This window comes from Egretta garzetta, unplaced genomic scaffold (assembly GCF_000687185.1).
Source record: "Egretta garzetta isolate BGI_Z169 unplaced genomic scaffold, ASM68718v1 scaffold595, whole genome shotgun sequence".
Classification (NCBI taxonomy): Eukaryota; Metazoa; Chordata; class Aves; order Pelecaniformes; family Ardeidae; genus Egretta; species Egretta garzetta.
The window spans coordinates 728,292-742,876 of NW_009259682.1; the positions used below are offsets into that span (position 1 = coordinate 728,292).

At 45.3% G+C, this 14,585-nt stretch overlaps 1 long non-coding RNA gene across 2 annotated transcripts; it reads right to left on the reverse strand.

The window, feature by feature from the left end:
- Positions 1 to 5,245: 5,245 nt before the first annotated feature.
- On the reverse strand, positions 5,246 to 9,235 carry LOC118452270. Of its 2 annotated transcripts, XR_004841968.1 has the most exons (4): positions 9,019 to 9,235; positions 8,591 to 8,784; positions 7,564 to 7,654; positions 5,246 to 7,470 (listed from the first exon to the last, which is right to left on the reverse strand). It is a non-coding gene; the product is annotated as an uncharacterized LOC118452270 (long non-coding RNA). The 2 variants fall into 2 exon arrangements; XR_004841967.1 differs by having other exon boundaries at positions 8,591 to 9,235.
- Positions 9,236 to 14,585: the final 5,350 nt, after the last annotated feature.

Here is a 14,585-nt window from a genome sequence, read left to right on the forward strand (position 1 = left end):
AGCCGTCGTGGAGAGGAGGAGACACATCCAGTTGAATAAGCGTTGCACCTGGATCCAGTCTAGAAGACGACAACCCCAAGTATTTATTTAGACGCTGTCTTTTAGAGAGAACACAAACACAAGGCTCAACAGGCTGCGATACCAAGCAACGCCTTTACTTTCACCTATCCACACGCTACTCATTTAAGGGACTTCAGTTACGGAACTACCACAGTACTAATCGATCAGCGGCATAAAATTCTGCACAGCATCTTGGGCAATCTTAAAAATTAACAGTCTGTGCACTGTGATCTTTTTATGTACTGCCACAAACCGGTGTATGAAGTGCGCTGACATGACGGAGGCGCACTACCCGCCTTGGCTGGGTATTAATTTTCCGGACTGTCAAATAAAGAGACTCCCAGGTGCGAGAACAAGGTGCTAAGAAAACTCCTTTTGGCAGGAAGGGATCAAGGAAATCCTGAGCGAGGAGCGATTGCCATGCCAGCCAGCGCCTCGCTCTGCCCTGCCGCACACCCGCGCTGCTCTCCTGACCTCCCCAGTACAGTGCAGCTGCAACGTGCATCCTAATCGTCCTCTACAACCTGTAAGACGGAGCAGATCAGACATTTACATCTGTCCCATCCTCCCAGCTGTCTTCACAGAAAATCCGTGTGCCCAGACACATATACATGCCGGGAGCCTACGCTCGCTTCTCCGTCTAGGGAGCAGGAGTCGGAGCCTAAAACAGCAGAACCTGGGTTATGGCAAGAGGCTGATGCCACAGTGGTTTCCAGTCTTCCAAGCGCCTATTTCCTGATCATTCCTTCTTTTCCCAATGCCTACTTTTCCTGATGCGTGGGAGCCTCACGAAGGCATACCCAATAAGGGTTAAATCCTTTGTTTTGCACGGCCTGGTTCATTTCTGCCATGCACGGCCCCTCTGCTAAACACTACCAGAGAGGAAGGCAGAGAGGTTCACGGGAGGCTGCTGTGGCAGGGGTACAACACGAATGCGATTTTCAAAGAGCTCAATCTCTATGCTCTTGGGTAAGCCTGGAAAACTATGGTTCAAGCAAGAAAGCTGCCCAGATGTTCTTGAACTTTAAAAAAACAGAGCAAAAGGCAGCAGGATAACAGGAGACATCACCCTCTACTATAAATTGCTGCAGAGGATTTCTTCCCCCACTCTGTCAGACTTCCAGGACCGACTTCTGAACAAGAAGGCTGCAGTGCAGACCAGGGGCAGACCAGGACACTCCGTGCAGGGGGCGCTTTGATTCAGGTGGGTAAGGGACTCGGCCTGTCTCCTCCTTCCTAGGTCCCGATGCGCGACTCAAAGCTGACTGTATGCTGTGGGAAGGAATGCTGAGCCTGCAAACAGTGATTCATTCTTACTGAGGCTGAAGCAATTCCCGAAGGAGAAACAAAGCCGGAATCCTGAGCTGCCACATACAGAATCTCTCCTCTCCTGTCTGTCACACCTGGCACGCCTCAGAGCTTTGTCGAAAAAACCATCGAAACCCTACCCGAAACAGTGGTTCATTGTGAACCCCGCTGGTTGCAGAAAGACTCCCTCAACACTCCTGTCTTTTTGCATCCCCCTTCCAGTGTGCTGTCTACGAGGAGCTGGAGAAACAGTGCTGCTATTCAGCCCACACCTCCTCTCTGCCCTGATGGGTGATGTTTCAGAAACACTCAGCAGAAACTCCAGGCTGCTGGTGACCTCTCTGGGCAAGACAACTTTCCAACGTACCTGACAGAGCTATAGAAGGAAGGAAGTTGAGGAGGTTCCCAGATTAGTTTTCCAGGGTTCTCCGTTCCTTGATATGCTCCTATGCACCAGTCAACCCCCTCTGCCCCCAAAAAACCCCAACCCTCCCTTGCAACTCCTTCACAAGGCTAAACCCCCTCCTTACTCAAGGCAGAAAGCTCCAGTAGGGTAATAGCCTCCAAGGGCTCCCATGGCCCAATACAACATTAAAACCGTGCTGCTAATAGGCTCCGATCCCCCCAAATAGTCCATATTTACTACTCTGTGTCCCCCCAACATTTCAACTTCAAATTGTAAATCTTTGTTTAAATCGTGCGTTTGCCTTACCGCGTTACCATGGCCAAACACCTCATTATTGGTGGCTTCTGAACAGGAGGAAATAAAAGCTTACACATGTGCCTTGGCCAAGACGAATGCTCTGCGGACAGAAGGCTCTGTGTTCTCTCGTTTCCTTGGCAGGACTAACAACCTTGGCCACTTTAGGGGAGGTTACTGTATTAGCAGGGGGGAAGAAAAAAAAAAAAAAAAAGAATAAAAAGGGAAAACAACCAGCACCAAGAAAAAAGGCTCAGGAACGGTCTGGTGTATTTGCAGCGAGCCAGAGCATGGGTTAGAACAGAACCTGGAAAAGGGAAAAGGATCAGGATATGTTGAAGTAGAAAGCTGAGAGGAAGGGAAGGGCGACCGATACGCTGAACGGCAGCTTCTGAGGCAGCACGAGCAACCGCAGCAGCAGAGCTGTCGAGCCGTTTGGCTCCTGGTAGCCCCCAAGCTGAAACTCCCAATGCCGTATCACCGTCAGGCCCCCAGAGCCCCTTCTGCGCCCCCACCTCCCTTAGCCCACTGCGGGGACACGGTCAGGCGGATGAGTATGAAATACAACGGGAAGATGGAGTTGAAGGCTTTCCTGCACAGAATTTCGGCGTGTCTGCAGCGAGCCCCACGCAGCCTGCGCACACCTAAGTACTGCTCAGGCATCGATCCTCGGCCCGGCACGTGCCTGGCAAAAGTCAGACCTGCTGTGGATTCATTATAGACTTGATCTACTCGCGGGCAGTCGATCTGGTGACCCAGATGAGGCGTGACGCCTCTGCTAGGTGCGCTAGACTAAGGAACTGCAGAGATGCAGTAGATGTTTCTGGATATCCCATAGTCCAAACCTCATTGCTGCTTTGGCCAAGCTGGCTGGCATCTAAAACTCCTGGATGGAGAAGGCAGAGCCAAAAGAGCTGGCAAGGACTCTCTGTTAGCAGGTGGAAACTCAAAACTTTGTTTGGCAGTGCCGGCTTTTGTGTTACGCTGTTGTCTCAGTTTGGGGCAGGCTGCAGGAAAGAAGAAAGTGAAGTCCTGTTTATTGCTGATGGAGCATCACTTGAAGCATTCTAATAAATTATTTCATTTCTTTAGGAAATGTTAAGCTCCTTGTGCCTGGAGGCACCTTAAGCTTTACGCTCTCGCTTCAAGTATAGAGGATGCTCCAGGAGCGAGCAGACGTTACAGAGCAGAGCTGATGAAAATGGTTGGTTTCAATGCAGACAGGGCAGCAGCGGAATGTGGCCGCATAGGTCTTGCCATCCTAATTGCTGCTTGGCCAGTCTTCCAGTCTTCAAAAATAAATCCAGCCTTAGAGAAATACGCAAAGGTAAATTCATCTTCCCAGCAAAAGCGTTCTCTAAAATGAATGTTCATGAAAATGCTCGCTTCCTTTGAACCTAAACATCCTTAAACTGTTTTCCTGAAGCACTGAAAGCTTGGCAAGTTCTATGAGTTTGCTTGCAATTCACCTCCGCATCAGCCTGTAGAATCACTCAAGTTGAGCTCTCACCTCTTTTAAGCCCCATCTAATTACGCAACTCAGCTACAGCGAGTACAACAGTTTTGCTGAATACGCAACGGTCTCGTCGTCGTATTTTCATCTGGGGAGACAGAAGGAAAAGGCTATTTTGTTTAAAGTCCAAGCGTTTCTATGGGGCCTCACTGATGTGGAAAAGACAGAGCTCTCTCCCCTATATTTGAAGCCTAATGCCTTTTTCTCGTGTGCCCTGGATGTGCCCGCATCTACCTGAACAGAAAGGCATAAATCTTGGGAGTTTTTCCTACCCATTTTTCTTCAGGACTGTAGTTGATTAACTACAAGAAAGGCCGTTTCGCTAATGTGCATTAACCAATGTCTCTCCTATTACCCCTGCCGTCTCCAGTCAAAGAATCATTTATGGAAAACAAGGGCAGAGGGAACAACATGCTTTGGCAGCCTTAAGATTATACGCCCAAAGCTTTATACCCTCTGTCTTATAGCTTTACGTTAAAGTATCAGGAGATATTGCCATATTTTTCATTATTATTTGTGGCACTAAATACTGCAGCACACAGTGCCAGATGGCTAATATTCGGAATAAAAATACTGCAAGGCCAATCTTAGAAAGGCTCAATGCGAATGTAACAGCATGTATGCATCCTACTTTCCTAATGCACATCGTTAAAATATTAGCAGACTTAAAATCTGGTTTTCCAATTTAGAAGAACAGCGTATTATAGAATGATATGCATGCATATATACATATATTTAAATATGTATGTATAAACATTTTAAATTCTTTCCATTTTATTTGCATGTTTTGAAGGTCACAACATAATACATGGGGACATCTTCTTTCACTCTTCAGAAGGTTACCTGGAGCAGTGAAGACAACCAAATAGTTCTGAAACGCATTAGGAGCAGAAGCAAAAACCTTTTTCCAGAAACTGTTATTGGTACAAAATACTTTTTTTTTTTTTTTTTTTAATATATAAACAGCTTGAGTCCTAAACTTAACCAGATGGAAACGTGCCTACAAAGAGTTGGACCTAATTCAGAAGAGACTGACAGCCAACAGATGAGCCAATTTAGACCATCCCATGCCAAAAATGGTCAATCATGTTATCTTATGTGTGACTCGACTCTGGCAGATGCCAACTCCATCCAAACAACTTCAAGCATCTTTTTGGAAGACAGGATTATTTTACACACACTTTTAAAAAGTCATAATAATGCTTGATTTTTCTGGAAACATTCCACTTAGTTTCAGCATTTTCACAAGAGATTTTTATTAACTTATTTTAAGGAGAAATCTTTTTTTTTATAGCCTCCTAACAGAATAAATGCTTTCCAATCCAACAAAGACTGATTAAAAAAATACTAAATTGCAGTTCAGTGACAGCCCCTGATTTATTTAAATATTAATAAAAGGAAAGCTTTACACCTGTGCAAACCAATTTAGCTTCCTTCTCAAGGCAACACGTTTGCTTTCAAAACCACAAAGAAACACGACGGTAAGTACAGATGAAATGTGCTTCCTGCATCCCTCATCATCTTCCCCAAAATTAAGACTAAAGTTAAAGGACTTCTTTTTATGGTGAGTGATTACAACCAAGGCTTTTTTTTTGTTGTTTTTAATTTGTAATTCATAATCTCAGTGAATTTTTTTTTTTTTTTTTTTTTTTTGCCTTCCAGAAGACACCACGACAAGATATGCTGTTAATTTGTCTCCGACTGCCACAGGAAAGGACCTCCTCCTCCTCCATCTCCTCTGCGACATATACACTCTCCCTCGAGGGAATACACCGCTGGTATGCTGACTTTTTTTCCTTCTTGCCCCTAATTGGAATAAGAATAGTCAAAAAGGGGAAAAACACTTATTCAGGTATTAGTCCATCGTAACAGCATAGGACCATTTAATTTATTCTTCAGTGCATCGCATAAGACGTATTTAAGCCCCGTATCTGCTGTCCGCTTGGTCTCTGTTTAAACTCAGTCTGGATTTTAACTTCAAACTGAAGCCCTAGGAGGTCTCAGGTGAAGAGATTTCTCTATCTGTTCGATGAAAGCTGCAGAAATGAGTGTAAACACTTAGCAGATCATCATCTTTCAGAAGACACCTTGAAAGGCCACATTTAAAAAGATTAATGTCTTCAAATCTGTTGTTTCCAGAGAGAATAATGCAAGCTTTTCTTCCAAAGGAGAGGGCAGCGGTTCTGCTAGATAGCCTGTAGTTTGGGTGTCTTCTTGACAATCGCACACAAAGTTGCAATTTCATTTTCCATTTGTATAGTAGGTAATTGCACTGCCCGTGTCAAGAAACCTTACCTCATATGGCATAAGGGAGCTAGGCAATTATCTATAGGATTTACGGCAAGGTCTCAATTTCCAACCTTTTTATAGTGTCTTTTGTGATGACAGTCCCAAGATTTTGAGATCCACAGACATTAATCTCGGCTGAAGTCTAGACATTTGGAAAGTTTTAGAGATCTTCCTTATAGCACAAATAAATATTCTCAGTTGTGTGATCATTTTCTTACATTGTTCCTGCTTCCCTTCAAAAAGACGGTGTCAAGATGCGTATGACCGGAGAGCCTGACCGCAGATGCGGACTTTGCACTTGGAGGCAACTCTCACAGAAAGGTTCAGTCACATCGAAAAGATTCACGTACGCACTTCCCGGTCACACAACACGCAGTTTCCCACTGATGAAAACACTAAGGCTTAGGTAACCACACTCTGCTCACATCAAACTTTTCCCTAACTAGTCCTAGCTAGTTGGTCGATGGATTGTTCTTGCACATTGGCAGCACGTTGGGCTCCGCTCTGGAACCATTCTAAGATCTTTCAGCTAATCCTTACAGAGGATTTTTGACACTTTCAGAAACAGACCACCACACCAGACGGTGCAATGTGATCCACCAAGAGCGCTTTCCAGTCTGCATGCTTCGAGGCGACTCACCGGCAGGATCAGAGATGCTCTCTCCCAACCCGACCCAAGGCTGGTGAGAAGCTATGGAGCCCTTGGAAAGAACCACAAACTGCTGGAGAAGCTCTTGGAAAGAATGGAAAGATAGATTTTGTCATCTAGGTGGGTTTGGGGTTTTTAAATAATTAGTTCATTTCCTCTGCTTATGGCTAGCCAGTCAACGGGTGAAGAAAAATATTAGTCAGCCACAAGCAGGCTGATCACAGCTTTTCTTCAGGTCTAGGTAAACATCTGGCTGAACAGCAAGAGGCGCTTAGACAGCGCCAAGGGCTTCCCTTCACATATTTATTACCGTACTTGATAGCTGTTGCCCATCTCTGATCTGCAATTCAAAAACTCTGTTGGCAACAGTTAGGAGATTCAACAAGTACATTTTTTCTTCCTCTGGCCATGGTCTTTTTTTGCACCTATTTTAAAGAAGGGCGCTGGCTGGATTTAGTCGGCTACGTTGCCACTACCTGGTAAACCACTCTCACAGGTCTTAAAGCAGGTTTGGTGACGTGGACTTCAGGACGAGTGTGTACTAAAACAAGTAGATGTTGCCTACAAAATGTATCATTGAGGAGAGTTCATTCCAAATACTTCAGCCACAGGGCGTAACAAACCGATCTTAGCAAGGAATCTTTTCCCGTAGAAAAACACAGCTCTTCTACTCCATCGGTCACACTTAGGCACCCTGCATGTTCAAGGCCTCTACACTTGGATGACATATGTGCACTTGTGAGTTTACATCTCTTCTAACACTGCGCATTTCATCTGAAATTGTCGCTGAGTTGCTCTGAACCATAAAGCCATTAGTCTGCGTTTGCTTCCCATGTAGACAGCACTGGTCACGTCAAAGCACTCAACAGCAAGGACTTCATGAGCTCCCTCTCATCTACTCCTCCGTTCCCTGCGAAGTTCACAGGCTAACTGTTTTCACTTCATTATCTCCTGCAGTCAGAGAGAAATAATCTGTTGAGTAACTTCGTTTTAATCTGGCTCAAGCGTTAAGAAAGTGTCACGGTCATTTACATAGAAATTCACCTGAGTGACCACGTGGGTCCTCGAGGAAGACTTTTGGCTCCCGCTGTGGAACACAACCGCGCCATTTCCATGAAATACCGCCCGCATCTCGCTACAGTCAACAGGAATAAAACGAAGCGTGTTTAGCAGATGTCACAGTTTCCAGATTGTCACAGCCTTCCAACATTTTCTAGTTGATTGTTATTACAAGATTCCTTTAAGTCACCAGCAAGCAATGCAGCCCCTTACTCCGCTCATCACGTTCCGACTGATGACGTGAGCTGTCAGACTGTAAACTCACAAGTTGTCAAATAGCTATAATTTGCAGATTTAGTAAAAGAGCTTAACATTCCTTTGAGCAAAGTACTTAAGAGATGTATTCGGTGGAATTTAAGCTCTGTGAAAGTCTGTACTGTTTTCTAGTTAGAACAGGATCTCCACAGCACAGCTCAAATGTCAGTAAAGCAGCTTTGGTCTAAATCAAAGGCTGCCATTAGACAAGAGCTCATATTCCCACTCGATGCATTTCCACAGAGACTTTAATTTCCGAGTCTAAAACCAGCCATTTGTAGGATTTGCTTTTCTAGACACCCATTAGAATCACTTGGACATTTATTTGCTGGAACCTGACTACGTTCCAGTAGACTAAATAACAGCTAGAAAGTCTTGGGCCTTAAATGAAAAGAAAACCCACAAAATAACAAAACCCACAAAATAATCAACAGAAAACACTTTTTGTCAGCTTCTGGAGCTGATCATATGTTGAAAAGTAGTTTTCTGTATCTCCCTTTTGTTTTCACAAGTGTTATTTGCGTTTGACTTGCTGTCAATTACTCCTAGGTAATCTTGTTGACATTGCAGTCCCCCTTCAGTTGTTTACCGTTCCTCCTTTTACTCACCATGGTCTCTATGTTTATATTTAGCATATATATATATATATACACACACACACACACACACATACATATATATATATGCATGCCCAGGGCTTGGTGGTGTGGCACGATGGCTTTATCTGCATGAATTAGGAGCTGAGAGTGTTACTCACTTGCGAATTACATACACGTCTCCTACGAGAGGATATAAAGTGTTTCAAACACACCACTCCAGTGGGCACTGCGCACAAGGCTCGCGTTGCGGGCTGTTGTGTGGATAAATACTTTCCAGGTCATGGCTGAGCGCCATTACATCGTGGAAGCATCCGGGTAAGTCTGACAGAATTACAGTAACTAATGTACAAACCTATGACAAAAATGCACGAAGAAAGTCTTAGAAATCTTTAAGCAACTTACAGGCACTTTTTGGTAGGGAAATTCCAACCGCCCATTTTGCTGGGAGCGAAGCTCAGGCAACAGCAACCACTTTTAAAAAAACCCCATCCTAGTGTTCTGCGTGCTGCTAGCATGTACAGGAAACCTCTTTGTTTAGGGACAGCAACATCTTGCCCACACTGAGATTCAGGAGGTAAAATTTTACCTGTGGAGCTCCACGCTGGGGGAAGGAGAGGAGCTGCTCCACGCCGGGGGAAGGAAGGTTTCTGTGGTCAGCTGGAGACTTCTAACATCAAAAATTCCAGGGGACTGACAAGAAAATGTAAGGCTAATGGGGACTGAATTCAATTGCCTCCAGATAGTGCAGCGATACGGCACCCAAACGCCCATTTCGACAGACAGGCACGCTCTCTGCAGCAGCCCTAAGCAGAAATACAGGGTGCTGGTGAACACCAATTTTCAGCGGACACGACATTCAAAATCGTTCTTTCCACACTGCGAGACTTGTGTGCGTGTCCCCCTCTCTGCAAAGCCATCTCTGGCCATTTTGGAAGCACTGAAAATCAGATACCTGTGCAACCCGAATAATGCATAAGCCACAGCAGACAAAAGACAGCACAAGTCAGCTGCTGTTACCAGCCTCCTCCTATTTTGGGCTACTCGCCTGCCCAAACGGGGAAAAGCAGATGCCGGGGCAGAGCCCCCAAGCAGCGTTTCATAGAGCAAAGCTCTCCCCACAGGACAGCCACCACACGAGAGGGCACAGGCAGCGGAAGGGCTGTCACCGCGCAGCGCCCCGTCCCACCGAGGCCACCTGGTAAGGTCCTGGGAGAGGCAGTGCTCCTCCGCGGCACGCCGGGGGGAAAAGCCCAGCCCTAAGACAGGAGCTGCTGATGCTTCCTTGGGTTTATAGAGGGAAATATTTTAGGGAGAATTACTGGAGAATTACACAGCCCAGATGTGGGGAGAAGGGAGGAAGAAGAGGCAACAGAGCGAGGAGAAGCGATCAGTTTGCATGCAAAGCTGCAAGGAAAACTCCTGCAAGCAGCCGCTGTTATGCGAGGCCAAGATTAGCATTCAGAGTTTGCAGTTAAGGGATTGAATTTAGAAAATCTTCCTTCCCCCGCTAACCCAAGTTCACCTCTCTGAACTTCTCTCCCTCTGACATTTAAATACTGTAAAATATTGTAAAAGAAAAGGTCACTGCATTGTACGACTTACGGTCATTAATTTATTTTCACCCTAGAAACTTAGGAAACACTTTGCTCAGGCAAACGACATCTTCAGGAAGATCCATTACAGTCACTCTGTGGTCCACGCACATCGCACACCACTAAACATTAACTGATTCCCTCCACATCCTCAAAGATAAACTTCAGGTGTTCCACCAGGCAATTCCTCAGGTTGCTCATCTTTTAAAGTTCTTCCCGGTCTCCCCTTTAAACAATTCTCAGATATGTACAGGCACGGAAGTCTGGATTCAACCATTAAAAAGTCTAAAGTCTGCCAAAAATCCTTCTCTTGTTAATGCCACGGGTATTTGTGATGCCTACCGATGTGGGGGAGCTGGGAGAGACCTTCATCTGCTCCAGATGCCAGCTTCCCCGTGTCAGGGGCAGTACATCACTACTTCGCGTGCCAGCTGTTTTGCCTAACCTGGCAACATCTAATAAGCTGCTCCTTGGAGCTTCCTTCCAGCAGAGACTACGGGACTGTTGTACGACTTCACCTGGGCCGTATTTTTTTGGTGAGGTCTTACGATGCCAGGCCCAAACACGCAAACCCCATTACCAGCACTGTCCTTACACAGGCTTCGAAATAAACCAATGCCAAGCCTGCGCAAGGCCGAAGCAACAACTCCAGCCTAAAATGCTCTTCCCCCTTCCTCGTATCCCACCAAATATCCCAGATTACTCGAATCACGTAATAGTTATCAACAAGTGATGTCACTCGTTACCTTTTACAAATTCTGCAACCGCTAATTTTCCCAGAAAACAGTCCCTGGTTTTAACTGGGAATAAGCTCGATCTTTCATCTGCATTCTTCCCAAGCCAGGAAGTTTTTCAAATCACTGACGAAATAAAGATCTGTACGTCCCTGTGTGAAAATACTTGAACGCGTAGTCCCATTTTTCACAAGCTGCACAGCCCATTTCATAATTCATGCGTCAACTGCACTTGAAACCTTCATTCCCAATTACAGACTGACCTTCGCATTTCCCTTTTCTCTAACTAGCGTAAAATGGAAACTTTCCATCTTTTCAACCTCCGCTTTTCTAAATATTTGTTGGTGTACACACAAGGCCAGCAAAATCTTCAGATGACACTTGCAGAGCACTTCACGACGCATTCAAAGGACACCACGCGAGCTGATACATCGCGTTGCTTCCTCTCCGTAACGGAGGGGAAAAACTTCCCTCCTTTTCCCTCTCTCCTCTCCAGGATAAGGCTGATAGCTTTACAAGACATGTTTTAAGTCGGTGTGACATGAATGCTTGACAATTTTATAGAGGGCTATAAAGCATTGAAAAGTGGAAATGAAACGTGGGGGAGCTGAGATGTCTCATTAGTCTTGCAATTTTGGGGCTGCTATTTTAAATTCTGCCCTAAGACACTAGTAAAAACGCATTTTTTCCCTTTTTTTTTTTTTTAATTAATAAACCCACTGGGCAAATTAGTACAACCGGTACTTCTCATCTGAGAGACAACCTGCACCGAGGCACTAAGGCGACTACAGTCGCGACTACGTTAACGGTTGGACTCGATGACCTTAAAGGTCTTTTCCCACGTGAAGGATTCCGCGATTCCACAACTGCAGCCGTAGGGAACTTGCACAGCAGCCCTGTGAATTCACAGATTTAATCACGCGTGCAAACCATATCCCATCAGCCCCCCTTTCACAAGTGCCCAGTGACTCAGAAGAAAGTTAATCATGATTTACTCTCCCGGGCCGGGCCTTAAAGCCTATTTAGGAAGCCACCTTCCGCCTAGCACGCAGCTTGCCCATCTAACTGCAATCCTGTACATCAAGAGGATCCTAACGGGGCTGGCCAAGCGTCCGCCTAGGCGAGCACTTTGCAATAGACACCACACCCCTGGTTTTTAGGCTTTTTTCTTAAGCACCACAGGACAAGACACAGCAATACCTCCCCTCATACCTACAGCGAGGCTCCCAGGCGTTTGGTCGGTGCTTTACAGGGCCGGCGAGGCCTGGCTATGGAAACGTTTCTTACTTTAGGTGCCGCTGAGAGGCTCCAGCAGCGTCCTGGGGGGAGAGAAGAGGGAGCTGGGGACTGGGACAACCTTAGCCTGCAGACCTGCCCCTGTAGCACTGATCTCACACGGTTTCTGTTGGTGTTCCAGGCTGCACAAAGCTCGTGTCTTTTCCCCGAGTTGAGTCACAACATCTGCAGAAACCGACCAGAAGGAATTTAAAAGGTATTTTTCAGGGACTAGCCATTTAAGGATTTTCTTAAAAAGAAATCAGATTTATACACTAACATGAAGAAGTAGCCGAATTCTAGAACATCCATTTGACCAGACGCTCAGATATTTACAGTTTACCTCCCTCGCCATTTCATCAACTGTACATCACAGCACTGCCACATCACCAGGCTTTAAAAAAAAAAAAAGTAATTATTATTTTAGAAAAATACCCTGGCTCCTTCTAAGAAACATGACCAACTCTTCAGTGTGCAGTTAAGAAAGCATCCAGTTGCCATCAAATCTCCTGTCCCACGTGCGGCCGAAACTATGAATTCCCAGCAGACGCCAGGACTAAAGACAGGGAAGACTGTTCAGATGCTCAACTAACCAAAATAAACCTAATTGGAAATTTTTCACTGGGAAGCAGCAGATAATCGATCGAATACTAAATTGTCACTTCTGCAACCATTGTTTGAACACAGATGGGATGTTAAATGAGCGTGGTAACCTCAAAATGATTCCTAATTTATGTGAGGATTATAAAATGCTGGATTTGTAATTACTGTTTTCCTCGATGCACACATCCAACTCCAATTAGCGCTAATAGAAGTTATATGTATACACGAAAGAAAAAAAATCAAACAAACATACTCCCATTATAGCTCTTTCCCCTCAAAAATTAATGACTTTTCTTGTCAGTATTTACGGAGCGCTCCTGCATGGTATCATTACAAGATTTAAAGATTTGGCAAATGGACCTTTAGAAACAACAGCTGGAAGTTCCCTCCAGTCATACTTGAAAAAACCCAGCCCGCCCCAGGATCTCCCAGCGGTTGCCTCACTCCAGACGCGCAGCGCGCTTTGCGAGACCACGCAGAGCTCGGTGACCATCGCTTTGAGGCAGAGGGACAGCGGGACCGGTGGCTGTTGCAGCTCAGGTCAATACGGTGCAAGTGCAGTAGAAGAACTATCAAAATTACGTGAAAATAATAATAAAAAAACCCAACTCACAACAGTCCCTGCTTTCTTAAATTGATAATGAGAAACTGGAATCACCACTGCACAAAAAAGAAATGCAGTCAGCAATGAGACACAACGTCACGTCAAAGGGCTCAAGCAAATTCTTAACACACATTCACAAGTTAGGAGTTTGCATTTATAAACAGACAGAATTTTTAAGTCAGAAACAGTCAAGCTTTTAACAAGGATTCTCGATCTCATCAGCGTGATGCACCTAACGCGAGTGCTCTTCACAGTGCTCCCCATTCACTGAAAATCAGGGGGATGTAAAAGCCGCGCGGGAACAGAATTCAGCACGTGAACTCACTTTTCCCATCAATCACCTGGAATTCGGCTGCCTTCTCCTCACCCGCGCCCCCGGAACCCGCTACCACCTTCGGAGTCGTCACCGAGCACCACAAACAATTGCTTTTGCTAAAGAGCCCATTGCAAAGCTCCCCTTCCCGAGGGGAAGGGCCGTGCTCCCGTGGCTGTTACGAAAATCCCTGCCATTCGTATTCCGCACCAGTGACTGATCCTTTCCTCTGGAAATTGCTGCAAAGCTGGAAGAGCCATTTTGACAGGACACCCATTTCTATTCACAAAGATAAATCCTTTATTTAATAATAATTATCTATACACAGACAAACAACGGGAGCCAGGGTCTGATGTCTTCCAGCAGAATGTTTATGCGGTGTGATCTTAAACCAGCTTTTTTTTGTTGTTCTCGAACATCAATCATCTTACCATACAATGTAAATTTTACATTTCCATTCTGAAAAGAAGCCTCGATCATCATTTAAAAGCTCAGTGTTAAGAGATGCAGGGAGCTCCTAATCCATATAACAGAACTGCTGGGAGTAAACGGAGGGATCGTCTGCAAGAAGCAAACCATGAATTTCCATTTGTGAAGAGCAAAACAACCTTGCACCAACCTCTAATTCAGTTTGCTGACCTGGAGGTTCGATTAGCCAAAATTTTGTGTGTTGTGTCTTCCTATTCCGTGCCTGAGCAGTTTTTACATGGGAATTAAATTCTGTAAGATCATAGTTAACAGAGGAGTAGACACTGCAGGCAGCAGCCCCTTCCTAACGTCCATTTTCCACAAACACATTTCCTTTAAAAGCAGAGAAGGGGGGGGGGGGGGGGGAATTAGATGGCTTTTTCCACTCTACAATTGCAGACAAAGATTTTATAATGGTCATAGATTACTTGAATTTTGAAAAACAACCAGCTAAAAGTCCACAATATGAAAAGCTGCTGCTTAGAAAACCGATGTTCCAGATCACAGAAGAGCAGAATTACCAAGATCCACCGGGGCTGTGAAAGAGCTCCAAACCCCGTCCGC